Below are 15412 nucleotides of genomic sequence, written 5' to 3' on the forward strand. Positions count from 1 at the left end.
CTTCCCTCTATCCATCAATTCATTAGTTCAGTTTAAGAGAATTTGAGGCAAAGTTAAAGACATCAAGACACATTTTTCTAGCGAGACACAGATAGAGTGGGAATCAAGAAATAAGCTTCAAGAAGCATTATCTCTGGCAGCAAAGAAGGAAGCCAAACATAATTTGAAGAACCAGCCCTGGCAATTAAGAGTTGAACTGCATGCAGACATTTGGAATCCAATTGAGTAAATTCACCCAGCTGAGATGATGCACCTGCAGGAAGCAGTATAAGGAGTCAATGAGGGAAGAAAAGATTTTGTAGGCCCACCATACCTTTGGCATGCATTGCCATGGTCACATGTCTACCTTGTTGGCACTGTACTTTGTCTATGTCCTCTCTTCCCATGGATGATGGATGTATTATGTAAGAAAGTAAGCCTCAGGTTGGGGGAAGAATGTTTTATAGATATGTATGAGTTTGGAAGGTAGCCAAGAGGGGGATGATACATAATTCTCTTCAATATCCATTAACTTGAAAAATTAAACTTTTCTATTTCAAGTTTTGTGGGTCTAAGGCCTTATGAGGATGAAATGAAAGAATGAAAGAATCCTAACCCCCAGATATTTCACACCAGGAGGAAGCCCCTGACATGAAGTGTGACAAAGCTCAGCACCATAAAGTGAGGATGGATTTGGCCACAGCAATTCATAAAGATAGTCTATCAAACCATAGAGAAAGTATAATGTGTCATTAGAAGAAACATTCATACCAATGAAATTACAGATTTTTAAAGTAAATATGGCCAAGATAGCATATTAAGCATTGCAATTAAGGAAGTTAGTTCTTGGTAAGGTTTCATAAGATTTAGAAGCTGCAAAGGACCCTTAAGAGATCAAATAACCCAGTCCCCTCACTTTGCAAATAAAGTAAAGCAAGTCCAGTGAACAGAAAGGATCCCAAAAGCACCAATAAGTGGGGAAAAAAAATAACAAAAAAATCACTCCTACATTTTTCTAGTAATACATTATATGACTTTGTAGCATCCATTCATTCAACAAATATATCCTGAATATCACCTAAGTACTAGGAAGTATAGGTAAGGAGAAATAGCAGCAGTTTCTTTTCCTGATTATATTTCACTTAGGCCAATATAAAAATTAATTTGCATCCCCTAAGCACCAACCAGATCAACAGTTGGCCAAAGCAATCTGAAAGGCAGGCCAGTAGTGAACAATGGGCTCAGGTTGGGGATATATTGTTCTATTTAGTGGCCTTGGTGCATAAGCCCAAGGATCCCCAGTAAAGGCACACAGTGCCACCTTGTGGTGTTCAAATGTCTCATGGTTAGACTTCTCACAACAGCCTTACAATCTCTCTCTCTCTCTCTCTCTCTCTCTCTCTCTCTCTCTCTCTCTCTCAACACCTGCTGCTCACAGACAGGTGCACTATGAGCAAAGGATGTCCACTTACAGGAGCAACGTGAATTCCATTTATGGCATTTTATAATATTTTCATTTACTTGGTATTAGTGCTCCAGTAGCCAAAATGACAGGGACACTAAAGTGTTAATTACAAAGAAACTAAAAATAAAAACCCTGCACACGGCCCTGAAGCAAGCTCTCCTCTCAGCTCTGCTCTCTCCCAGCTCTCCCTTTTTTAGGGTCCTCTCCTCCTTTCTCTAGTCTTGTTCCTCCCTGTCCTGAACAGATTCTCTCCTTTCAAGATCATCCTGCTCCTTCTCTCCAACCTAGCTATCTTTAAAAATTAAAAATGTTAATAAATAGAATTTTAATAAAATGAAAACATTTCTTTAAAAATATATGATTGCTGAAAACTATCTTTGCACGTAATTAGAAAAATAAACAAAACATAAATAACTATAATGGAAACATTAACAAAAAACAAAGATAAGTGATAAAAGCTTCCTTTAGTTTCTAATAAAATAGAGTCAAATATGATATCAAATAGAACAAGTGTTTTATGTTCCTTGGCAGGAGTCCCTAAAGTTTCACAACTTCGTTATTGTTTTCTATCTTTTAGACAGGCTATATATATATATATATATATATAGTTAAATCATAGAATTCTTTCTGAATTCTATCACTTTGCTTAGGCCTCTCCAGATTTCCTTGTATGCTTCATACGTATTTCTGTAGCATGAGAAGCAGCATGGCATAATGAACAATTTTTCACCTTGAAGTTAGAAGACCTAGACAAATCCTTGGACTTCTCAGTGCCCTTAGATTCCAAGCTATAGAACACATTAGAAGCAATCTGCATAGATTAGAATATCCTCGTGGAGAAGAATCCACAGGGCAGGACTCCACTCCTTATAATAATGGTCTCCAAACTTTGGGGATTATACACACCTATCAAGAAAAAATTTCTTGAGCACACAGTCCCAATATATTCTCTACATCAGTATTTGTATTATAAAAATTATACAAAAATAGAAATTAGAAAATGATGAAACAAAAATGAAATATATATTAAATATTCTAGAATCAACAGGGAGTCAATGGAGTTTCTAGTACTAGAGAGGCACTCTTTGGGAAAATCACTTTAGCAAGTGTGTGGAGCATAGATGTGAAAGGGGAGAGATGAAGCTGGAAGGTCAGTTAGAAAACTATTGCAATCATTCAGGTGAGAGGTGATGAAGGCCTGTGGTGATAGATCTATGAATAGAGAGGAGGGGACAGACCCCGGAGGTCATAGAGAAAAAAAATGATAGGATCTGGCAACTGATTGGATATGGCAGGTGAAAGGGATGAGTGAAGGAGGAAATCAAGGTCATGAATGGTCGTACCTTTAAAGATAGCAAAGAGCATTGAAAGAATTTCAAGAGAAAGATAATGTTAGGAGATCTCTGATGTAGAACACAATCCACTCATGCCTGCTCTTCTTTCGTGACTCACTCTGTCCCAGTGAAAATGAAAAGGAGGGGGGAATGTTAGTATTACTCATAGGCCACCTTCCTAGAGCCCAGAGCCTGTTCTGGAAGTTTGCCATAGCCATAAGGGAAAGAGAGGAGAGAAGATAGGGTAAAGGGGGAGGGGAGGGGGGGAGAAAAACTGCAGGGGGATAGGAAATTTTGCTTCTACAGCTGCTTAGATACCCAAGTTACCAGTTAGATTATAATCACTTTGAGGGAATGATTCCCTGAAGAATATTAGTAGGACACTTGTAGGACTGGATAGAATAGGATTATATTGAATGATATTGAGTGAAGTGGGGGAGGGAGAAGTACCTGTGTTGGAGATGACCTGTGATTGACTATCATGGGGTAAGGGGAATGTGATTCATATTCTCACCTATTTAATTGGTTGATGATGGACACTTGAGGGTGCAGAGCCTTCCAACACTGTCGTATAGAATCATAATATTTCATGACACTGAATATACCACCATTTGTTTATTCATTCTCTCATGATTAAATATATTGGTTGTTTCTAATTTTTTCTTTTAGAAGTAGAACAGTTGTGGATATTTTGGTACAGATGGACTCTTCATCTTTTTTATATTTTAACATAAATATAAGCAATAGAATTGCTGAGTACAAAGTAATCAGAAGCTTTGTGGCTTATTTTGTTGAATTTTGTCATTGAATTCTATTGATGAGCTACTGGAACTACTCTACCACTTCCAAAGGGTGCCTACTTCTCCCATTGCAGGGTCTAGAGGTAACTCAAAGGAGTTGTTCTTGTGGTTCAGTTGTCTTACAGTTGTGTCTAATTTTTTGTTACCCCATTTGAGATTGTTTTTTAGCAAAGGTACTGGGGTAGTTTACCATTTCATCCTCCAGTTCATTTTACACTTAAGGAAACTGAGGCAAAAAGGGTTAAGTTACTCAAGGTCATACAGCTAGTATGTGTCTATCTGATGACAGATTTAAGATGAGTTTTCCTTGACTCCAGGTTAGGTACTCTATTCACCATGACACTGAGCTGTCCCAGAGGAATTGGGGACTGGGATTTTTCCCCTAACATTATAGCTCATAAGCCCCCATTAATGTGCTAACCCAATCATTATCAGTTCATGTCTATTAGTCAGCCAATGAACTTTTTTAGAAAGGGGAGTTTTTTAAAGTATAGTAAGACCAAGGGGTACAAAACATCCCTTAAATAGTATAATGCCTTTCTCACTAGTTCATATGGAACCCAAGAGAAAGTTGACAAGTTTAGAGAAAACCTGAGGTGTGATTTGCTAAAAGTCCTTTTCTCCCTTTCATGGGAATCTTCATGAAGTTCTCTGGCATAGTATAGCTCCTCACTGAGCTCCTTGTAGCATCATGAAGCTCTTCTCTTCAAGATGTCTAGCTTGTCTTCAATTCCTGGACAGACACTATTGCCAACCAGTGCTAGTCTGGGACACCAGTAAGTTCAGATTCTAGAACTCTCCAAAATTAACTATTTCCTCCTCTAATCAATGGGAATAGAGGAGGGCAGAGAGGTTTTCCACCTTCTTCTCCCCTTCATAGAAGCTCAGCTAAAATTACTTTCTTCATCCCCCTCCTGAAATCTTGAATTCCAAAGTTTAATTATTTCTTAGACATTGCCACAGAGTACTGAGTATACTCAAACTACATTTTATCCAATGACTTTCAAGGACTTCTAGCAGACTAGTTAGTCTAACATTCTTCATTAAGGGATTCAATGGAGTTGTTCTCATCTAATTTATGTGTTCTTTTTAAGTAGAGTGATAATGATTGATTCAATTTCCTTTCTAGGGTCTTGTTTATACCTATTTCATATCTCTGATTAACTAATTCATAAAGTTGTCTTGACTTGCATCTTCTGGCTATTAAGGAATGTAAGCATTTTTAATTATTTAATTATTTATTCATTTTTATTTTTATTTTATTTATTAATTTATTCATTATTTATTAGCAGTTTATATTTCCTTCTTCAAAAATTTTTCTTTGACATTTGTTCCACCAAGGAATGTGTATTATTTTATAGATTTCTAATTCAGTCTTGAGCAAAAGCTGAGATAGATTCTTAGGATGATTTAGAATTAAAAGGGATGGTAGCAATCATATTGGCCAACCTCTAGATTTTACAGATATGAATACTGAGGTTCAGACAACAACAAAAAAAAGTAGGCTATAGATTTATAAGGTTAGCAAACTAGACAGCCTCTAATCCAAACCCTTTATTTTTACAGGGTAGGAAACTAAGTTCTATGGACAATTGGATGTCACAATGGATAGAGCACTGGGCCTAGAGTCAGAAAGACCTGAGTTCAAATCTAATCTCATATACTAGCTGTGTGACCCTGAGTAAGTCACCCTTTGCCTCAGTTTCCTCATTTGTAAACCACTCCAATACATTGCTAAGAAAATCCCAGATAGGGACACAGAAAGTTAAACATGACTGAAATGACCAAAAAAAGTGAGTCCTAAAGAGGTAAAAAGACTTCCCAAGGTCAATCAGGTAGAAAATAACCCAAATAGCTTTTGAATTTGGGGTTTCTAATCTCAAATCTGCTGAGACCCAGAAGAAAATGATTTCTCTCTTCTTTCTCTTCTGATTTAGGATAAATAGTAACATGAAAATTATTAGGCCATGGATTTTGTAGTCCCTTGTCTTTCCCCTTGCTCCTGAAGAGGCATAAAAATGGAAGTAATGAAAATGTTATTTACTTTGGGCCTTAGAATACATTATGATGGGGTGGGGGAGGGGAAGAGAGACATGCAGTACAGGTTATTCTTCCTAATTATGTTTTGTTTAGTCTGGTATTTAAATTAGTTTGTATCCCTTGAGAGCATATATAGCAAGGAATTCGGGAAAGTGGCCAGGAATGTGATGAGTGTTGACAGCTTAACCAAGCTTCAAAATTTACCTGAAGACCTAAAATAGACATTCTTCAGGAAGAAAATTAACTTATTGGTTCCCATACAACTTTCACTTCCCTAGCTTCAGGATGGATTGTGATGGTGCCCAAGGATGCTCTTTCCATGGTGCTATTTGGTCCTCTGATGATTTGACTGCAGCAGTGAGACTAAATTGACCCATACACCAGTATCTATCTTGGTAAAAAAAAAAAAATCTAAGTAGATTCTTGCATCCAAATTAACCCACAGCAAGGTTAAACCAAGTTAAAGTGAGACCCAACATAATGGCTATCACTATGCTAAATTTGCTTGGGGGCAAAACTCCAGAACTGCCCCACATATGTAAGAACAAAACAAAATGAAATTTCAGAGCATATGGCAGAGCCTATGTGCTGGGTCATGATAGGGAAGACAAATTTGCAAGCATCCCAATATTCAGCTAAAAGTGATTATTATTTCCTAGTGAGAATAAACCATGTCACAGCTGGTCTCTTTCCCATCTTGCTCTTCTTAATAATCCTTGACTACCCAACCTCCTTGCAGGAATAGGTGCAAATTTCTACTCACAGAACCATAGATTTAGAAACAATGGATATCAAAGATCATTTAATCCACCCTCTCTTTTTGCAGATGATGAAACTGAGAATTGCCCTAAAACCAAAAGGGAAGAGAATGCAGTCTGGAGATTACAGGTTAAGGGGCTTGATTTCATTTCTTGAGAAATTCTGTAATGTAGTGTTAAAAGGAATGATTAGTGAGCAACTAGACAAGGAAGCAATAAGTACAAGGAACAAAGATAGCTTCAACTAAGACAGACAGACAGACACACGCACACGCGTGTGCACACACACACCCTTTTAAATCTAACATCCTGTGATCAAGCAGAAAATGTGGCAGACTCATCACTTTTCATTATTGAGCATATCACTAGACTGATAGAATAAGGGAATATCATAGATATTGTTTACCTAGAGGTTAACAAGCTATTTGACAAACTTTCTCATGTTTTCCTAGTGGGGAAGGTTAAGAGATTGGTGAAGCAGCATTTTGTAGTAGAAAATCAATTAACTTCCTTGGCCTTAGTTTCTTCACCTGTATAATGAGAATATTGAGACCTCAGAGGGTTGTTGTGAAGATCAACTGAGACAATGTCTATAAGGATTTTCCAGGCTTTAAAGTAATATATAAAATATCAGCTATCAACATCATCATTATCATCATCATCATCATCATCATCATCATTAGTATCATTATACCTCTGAGGACCCTTCAAATTCTATGACTCAGGGTCTCCAAGTATAATGTTCCATTTTTTTTGTATAAAGGCATTTTTGTTGTCTAGAATAATTTTCCTAGAATTAGGTGGAGTAAGAACTATTTGAATGACCATACTCAGTGTTCATTCAAAGAGTGAAGGCTGCAGAGAAACAGATTTAGACTTAATGTCTATCAGTGGTTCAGGGTCAATTTGGAAGAAGGCCTTTGGTAGAGGACTACAGGGATCTATGTCCAGTCTTGTTCTGTGTAATTATTTTTTCAGTGGATAGGATAGTACAGTGGAGAGAGAAGTGAATTTGGAGTCAAAGGATTTGCATTCACTCTGCCACTATTTATATTGGAAAGATTACACTCTCCTGGAGCCAATTTTGTTGTTCACTTGTTCTGTAGTGTCTCACTCTTTATGACCTCATTTAAGGTTTCCTTGGTAAAAATACTGGAAATACTTTCCTTTGCAAGCTCATTTTTACAGATGAGGAAACTGAGGCAAAAAGGGTTAAGTGACTTGCTCAGAGTCACACAGCTAGTAAGTATCTGAGGCTGGATTTGATCTCAGATCTTCCTGACTCCAGGCCTAGTGCTCTATTCACTACATCACCTAACTGCCCTGGAGCCACAGAGATCTCATCATCTATAACATGAGAATATTAGAATAGATGATGACTTCTAAGTAGGGATGTATTTGTAAATATTTTAACAACCAGATAAAAAAAGAACATAGAAGTTATTCTTTTAATCTGCATTAATATTTTGTCCTTTGCATTCTTAAATCTAGATAGTCAAGAAAACAATAAATCAAACCCTGATTGGTTGATTTCCCAGTTGCAAATGTTCACTGAATATTTAACAATTAACTTTGGAAAGTCCTTTTGAGCTGACTCTTAAGACACCTTTGCTTCTAAGGTCCCTTCTAATTCAAAACACATGACTGCTGTTATGACATGAATAAGGGCATAGATCAAATCACAGTTAATATATGAAGGATAGCTAAAATGTGTTAGAGTTAGGATCCAAAATGATAGTAACAATTTAAATATTTTACCTAATTTACTAAGAAGAATTATGTCCAGAACAAGAGAAGTAATAAAACCTCGTTTGTACTTTGTCCTGATCAAGCCATATCTGGAGTTTATTATGTTCAATTCTGGAGCCCACATTTTAGAAAGAATATGAATAACCTGGATAATGTGCAAAAGAAGGTGACTGAGATGATAGGGGACTAGAGATCAGGCCATATGAGAACTAATCAAAGGAACTAGAGCTAGAGAAAATTTAGCAGGGTCATAATAAATTGAAGAACTGGTGTGTGGAAGAGAAATAAGATCTTATCCTGCTAAATTCCAGAGGTTAAAACTAAGAGCAAAAGGTGAAAACTGTAGGAAGGCAGATTTAGACTTAAGGAGACATCTTCTATTAATTATAGCTATTCAAATTCAAAACTTGTTGCCTTGGGAGGCAGAGTTACCACTCACCAGAGGTCTTCAAGAGGCTAGATTTCCCACTTGTCAGGTATGTTTTAGGGCAGATTCTTCTAGTTCAGGTATGAGTGAGGCAATGTAGAATGATTGGTGAAGCAGCATTTTGTAGTGACAAATCAATTAACTTTCTTGGTCTCAGTTTATTCACCTATTATTAGTATCTCAAAAGGTTGTGGTGAGTCTCAAAGGAGACGATGTCTATAAGGATTTTCAAATTATAAAGTGTTATAGGAATATCAGCTATCATCATCATCATTACCATTAGTATTATTATTATTATTATTATTATGGATAAATTCAATGACTCTGGGATTCCTAGAACAATGTTCTTTTTATTATTTGATGGCATTTTTCCTCATCTAGAATAATTTTCTTGTTTCTATCTAGAATCATAGAATATGTAAGACTTTAGAGGAGTCTGGTCTAATGCCCCTACAGTATCCCCATAAGCAAAGAATGAAACTGAAGAAAAGAATGTAAAGAGTTATGTAAATTATCTACTGGATATTATATATATGTGTGTGTGTGTGTGTGTGAAAAAAATTATGTTGATTCTTAAGATAATGTCGGGGCAAGACAAAAGGGACCTCTATCTCTAAATCATAGGACCCTAAGACTTGAAAACCAGAGGGTCAGAGTTAGAATGGACCCTTCTCCTTTCATTATACAGAAGAAGAAACTGAGTCCCAGGGAATGTGCAACTTATCTAAGACCACACAAACACTAAGTGGAGAGTAGCTAAAACCAGCAGTACTCCTAGCTAATTTATACCTGTAGCTAATTTATACCACAAGGTCCACTCCACCTCATAGATGGCTTCACAAAGAAATCTCAACCTCTACTTTGCATTTCTTTGTTAAATGATATGACCAAGATCATTAAAAAGTATCAGAGACAGGATTTGAACCCAGTTCTCCCATTCTCAAATCAGTGCTTTTTCCACTGAACTCTAATGCCTCAAGAAGCCCTGCACTTTGCTGCCCCTATTATCATGAGAGGGGAATTCAAGAACAATGCTACTCAACTTTAAGCTCCTAGTTAGAGGGAGAAATGTCTAACACACTGTGATGCTAGAATCTGACTTTCTAGAGAAGAAGGAAAATGTCTTGGAAGTACTAGGCTTTGTATGGGACCTAGACCTGCCAGTGAATGAAGGGGATTTCCTGAATGGTGTGGTTTTTGGAGAAAGAAGAGAATCATCCCCACATAATCTTTTACAGCTAGAGAACAAAATTACACTACCATAGAGGTGGAGAGGGTGGAGTATCAAGATATCAACACTTTGCATCCCACTGCTATTACAATAAATTATCCAGACAGAATAAATCTGATGGAAAGAAGCTTGGCTGCCTAGCAACTCCAAAGTATGCTTACCTAACAGGTAGAGTCTTAAACACAAGTGGCACTGTCATAGGTAGGCATAGGTCATGGATCAGGTGTGCCAGCACATCCAAGGGGAGCATTCCCATTGGCCCTTCCTTATCCCCTGAGAAATTCTCCTCTAGGGTATGTTGACTCACCTGATCTATACTTTATTAGGCCCAAGAAAAGTATATGAAAAGAAAGGACTGAGAAGAGCCATATGAGAGAGCTAGGAATTAAAGGACACCCTTGCTCCACAAGCAACCATAAATTCAGTTCCTTTAAGATGAAAAATTCATCTAGCTGCCTTCAGTGTTTTCTCCATCTATTTATGAGCTCCTGGGAGTCTTTAGCATCTTCTGCATTTTCCTGGGGTGAAATAAAGGCTATCTTATACCCAAAATGCTTTGGTAGTCTATGAGTATTGTACAGAAGTTGAGGAACCTTGTTACTCACATTTATGAAAAGTTAGGAAAGTGTTATGGTTCAGAATAGAAGCCTAGAATTGTTAGAGGGTTCTGAACTGTGGGTTCCACATTCAGAACTGAACCCAATACTGTTGAAGGCTGAAGACAAGAGAGTTATCACAACTTCCACATTCTGACACTAAGCTTCTATTAAAACAAGCCAAGACTATGGAAGTAGCCTGGAGAGGAAATAGAAGACAGTATTGAGACAGAAAGACTTGGGTTCCAATATTGTCTCTATTATTTAGTGGCTGTGTCTCCCCTGCATAAGTCACTTAATGATGATAAAAGAAGTCAAGGATCCTTGGTATTCCCTTAAGATCACACTGTGCTTGCAATGTACTAAAAGTCTTTCAAACAAATTATCATGGAGCTAGCTGCATTTCCCTCATCCCACCTTCCCCAGTACTTGTACAAATGATTAGATTTCAACCCTCATACAAAATTTTACATTTGTCCCTATCAAATACAATATTCTCAGATGTAGTCTATAATTCTACTCTGCTAAGCTTTTCTTTTTGAATTCTGATTGTGTCACCTGTGGTTCATCTTTTCTTCCAGTTCCACAAATCTAGTGTTTTATCTGCTTTCAACATAAAAATGTTTTCAGCTAAAAACAAATTCTACCTCCTATAAAGGCCATCCTTTAAGGTTGCTTTCTATGCATTGATCATTACCTTTGGCGTCTCATCATTCCAAGAAGTCTAAATTCATTTAACCCATATCACTCCATCTCATCCACATCTCGAGGGACTTTGTCAGTCACCCTGGAGAAATACAGGTCTCCTATGTATGTCTATGATATTCTCCAATCTACCTACCAGCATAGTAATTTTGTCAAAAAAAAAAAGAAATGCAATTAGTCTGGAATGATTTGTTCTTATTCAAGACTCCTGATGCATCTTAATGATCTTCACTTTCATTTCTACATGCCCCAAAACCATCCCCTTCAACAAAAAAATATGTATTGAGCAACTACTGTGCCCAGAGAACTGAGGACTGAGAAAGAATCAAAATCTAGATAGTACAAGGTCCCTCCAGACTATCTTGATAATTATAGCACATAAATATACATTGTATATAGGCAACTGGTTGCACAATGGATAGAGCACTGGTCCTGGAGTCAGGAGGACCTAAGTTCAAATCCAGCCTCAGACTCTTACTAATGGTGTGACTCTGGGCAAGTCACGGTACTCTGTTTGCCTCAGTTTCCTCATCTGTAAAATGAACTGGAGAAGGATATGGTAAACCACTCCAATATTTCTGCAAGAAAATTCCAAAAGGGGTCAAGAAGATATGACTAAAAAAATCTGAACAAGTGAACAAATAAGTTCAGACTTGGCCCCAAAAGGAGAGAGACATGAGAAGACACCTCTCCCCACTTCTTTGCTGATGTGGGGGATATGGTAGTGAAATACTACATATAATGTTAGATGTTTTTAGTGTGATTATTTTTGCTGAACTGTTTTGTTTCATTCCTTTCCCCCAATCCCAGCAAATGGAGCACAGGGCCTGAATTCAAGAAGTCCAGTGTTCAAATCCATTCTCAGATACAAGATTTGTAATCCTGGGCAAGTCACTTAACCTCTATGTATACCTCAGTTTTCTAAATAGTAAAAATAATAATGAATGTTGAAAATTATCTTTCATGTAATTGGGAAAAAATAAAATTTAAATTAAAAAAGAAAGAAATTCTTATTTACCCAATTATTAGCAGTGGGTAGATGTGAACATCTGTGTAAATGATTTGACAACTTGTAAATTCAGTCTGGGACAAAAACCTCAATTGACCTACCCTGATTGCAACCCTGTCCTAACTGAAATTGCTAATAGGTATTCTGTTATTTCTGTTTCACAGTTCTTGTAACAGATGAATAAACTATATGAAATTTCAATAAAAACAGTAATAATCACAGAAAGACAGTAAGGGAATTGTAGAAAGTTTTCTTGCCCCTTTCGGGCAGTTTACCATCAAGTAGAGCAAGAAACTAAGTCTCTAGGCACAAGGATGGGTTTGCTAGGGTCAGCTCTAAATGACTTGAGAATGAACTCTTCAGTTTTCAAGGCGAGCATCTATATCTCAGAAATAAATCATCATCATTAATCAGGGTTTAATTTATTGAGTGATTTTTTGTTTTGTTTTGTTTTGTCTAGACAATGTTGAGGAAGTCAGATGCTACAATAGATAAGAGACCCTCAGACCTAAAATCAGGAAGACCTGAGTTCAAATCCTGACTCAGACACCATAGGCAAGTCACTTAACCCTGTTTGCTTCGGTTTCCATAAAAATGAATGTGAGAAGGAAATAGCAAAACTGTCCAGTATCTTTGAAACAAAATCCCAAATGGAGACCAACTAAGAGTCAGATACAAGTGAAACAACTGAACAATACCAAAATTAGTAATACAGATTAAACTGAAAAGGATGTGTGTATATATACATTTTTTTCCCCTGGAGACTTAGGCTGTTAGGCATTTACTAGCATACCCCGGAATTGCTCTAGAACCTTCCTTGACCTCAGCATGAAGGACGTAGAAGGCTCCAGGAATAAAGTCATCATCAGACTAAAGACAACAAGAACACAAGCATTTCTGGTGATCTGAGGGTTGTAGTATTTTATACCCATTATTTCATTTGAGGCTCAGAACACTCCTGCTCTAGGCTCTCTTATACCTTGACTGGGGTCACGATGTAGAGCAGAACACTGGAAACCTCTAAGAAAGAGGATCAATGTAAATTATATAAATATAAGAACTAGGGCAGGTAGAGGTCATGGTGGACAGAGTACTAACCCTGGAGTCAGGAGAACCTGAATTCAAATCCAGCCTCAGACACTTAATAATTAGCAATGTGAGCTTGGACAAGTCACTTAACCCATTGCTTTGCCAGAACCAAAAATAAGTAAATGACTAGAACCCTACATGCTTATAACAACACTAAAGTAATTTCTGAGTGGTGGGAATCTCTGTTTTTTATTAGATAGCTCTTAAACTATTACATAGCTCTTTTTTTTTTAATTTCTGGAAATGCCTGAACCTATTAATGTCAAACTCTCCCTCAAAGTGCCATGGAAAGAGTACACAACCTTGAGCCATAGGACCTGAATTCAAATTCTGACTATGTCAACCACTATTTATGTGACACTAGGCAATTTACATAACCTCCCTGGGCCTCAGTTTCCTCATTTATAAAATGAGAGTGTTGGACCCTATGGACTCTAAGATTTCTCCCTGCTCTGCATTGATGACCCTATGAATTAAGATACTATAATCAGGGGCAGCTAGGTGGCACAGTGGATAAAGCACTGGCCCTGGAGTCAGGAGTACCTGGGTTCAAATCCAGCCTCAGACACTTAATAATGACCTAGCTGTGTGGCCTTGGGCAAGCCACTTAACCCCATTTGCCTTGCAAAAACCTAAAAAAAAAAATACCATAATCAATTCTTCCTGCAGCCTTGATGACCCTAGGAGGGTGGGGGGAAAGATGGAGAGATATCAACTCATCTCATGTCAGCTCAGCTGAAGCAGCTGTCAGGATAAAGATGCCTTGGGCTCATGCTTCCTCAACCCTTGCTCCTTTCTCTACTGACAGTTTCTCACCCTCAGGCCAACATACAAAACCTGGAAAAGACAGTCTGGGGATGTTTATGTTTTCACTGCATGGCTCCAGAAGCATCTGTTCTGTAAAGCATAGGGAAGGGAGAAAAGAAGGTTCTAGAATCCCTCTGGATTTCTTAATACCTCTCTGAAGTCTGAAACAAAATCATTCTATATCCTAGGGGGAGAATTCTGTGCCAAAATGGATTTATAAGAATAAAGGAGTTATAAAGATATTTGCTGGCCCTTATTCTGAGTAGGATGCAGAAGGTAAGAAATAAAAGGGCTAAATATTAAGTGGAAGAAAAGGTTCCTAAGTTGTAATTATCCCCAACAGTGTGAACTACATCTGCCAATCATCTTCCTTTCACTAATACATACACACAGCATTTCCCCCATAAATCAAGAACCAGGAGCAGAATGTCTGGGAACTTTCTGTTCCTTGGGTACCTAAAGCCTCTGGTGATAATGGGATGATGCTGAACTAAGTCCAATCATTTGTTAAGGATGGATGTCGCCTACTAGCTTGGATGCTGTAGTGGAAAAGACTGAGTGTTTGAAGTAGAAGAAATTTAACAAAAGGAAATGAACTATGGTCTGAAATCTTACTGGTTCCTGGAATAGTGTGTTAACATGGTCAGTTCTTGCCCAGAGCAGAGAAAGAGGGTATCAGATATTAAACTAAAGTTAAATATTGATGGAAGGAAGTTGCTTTTTAAAATGAAAATTCCAAACAAGTGTAAGGTAAGCTTGGGTTTGCCCTCCCCCCCCTACTTCCACTGTATTGAAATAACAGAAATGAGAGATGGGAAGGAACATTTCTACTTTCATTTATGACTATCAAGCTTCTGACACAAAAAGAGGGATTACTACTTTCCTGGTAACAGCCCCTCCTTCACTACCTGTCTTCTTTCCCCCACAAACCCCCAATTCCCCCCCTTCTTTCCAATATGTACTCACCTGGATTTTATTGGATCCTTGGAGGAAAAAAAAGCAAAACAGCTAGTGAGCAAAGGGTTAATGAATCCAGTGGCGCTGGCTAGCCCACCTCTTCTCCCCTAGTCTGCCCAGACCTTCTGAAGGCCAAGAATCCATTTCCAACATATGTGGAAGGGTCAAAAGGAGGCAAGAGATCTGAAGTAGCTGGGAGAGATGGGAAGATCAGCCCTGTTCACAGCTTCATGCTTCCCATTAAAAGCAGCAACAGAAGAAAGCTGATGTGTCGGTGGTTGCCAGAGTCCTGGTTGCTGGGGGGGGGGGGGGGGGGAAGAGGAGGAGGACAAGAAGGAGGAGGAGAGAAGAAAAAGAAGAGAGAAGGGGAGGAGGAGGAAGAGGAGGAGGTAGAGAAGGAGGGAAAGAGAGAAAGAAGAGAGAGGAGGAAGAGGAGGAAGAAAAAGAGGAGGAGGTACAGGAAGAG

At 38.0% G+C, this 15412-nt stretch overlaps 1 protein-coding gene across 1 annotated transcript in view; it reads right to left on the reverse strand.

Annotated features, from left to right (window-relative positions):
- The window catches only part of CACNA1A (calcium voltage-gated channel subunit alpha1 A), a 366968-nt gene extending 351754 nt beyond the window's left edge, over positions 1 to 15214 (reverse strand). The window contains exon 1 of the mRNA XM_074203549.1: positions 14956 to 15214. The gene's annotated coding sequence lies outside the window, so the exon portion shown is untranslated. The remainder of the gene's footprint in view (positions 1 to 14955) is intronic.
- Positions 15215 to 15412: the final 198 nt, after the last annotated feature.

Source organism: Macrotis lagotis, chromosome X (genome assembly GCF_037893015.1).
Source record: "Macrotis lagotis isolate mMagLag1 chromosome X, bilby.v1.9.chrom.fasta, whole genome shotgun sequence".
Taxonomy (NCBI): Eukaryota; Metazoa; Chordata; class Mammalia; order Peramelemorphia; family Peramelidae; genus Macrotis; species Macrotis lagotis.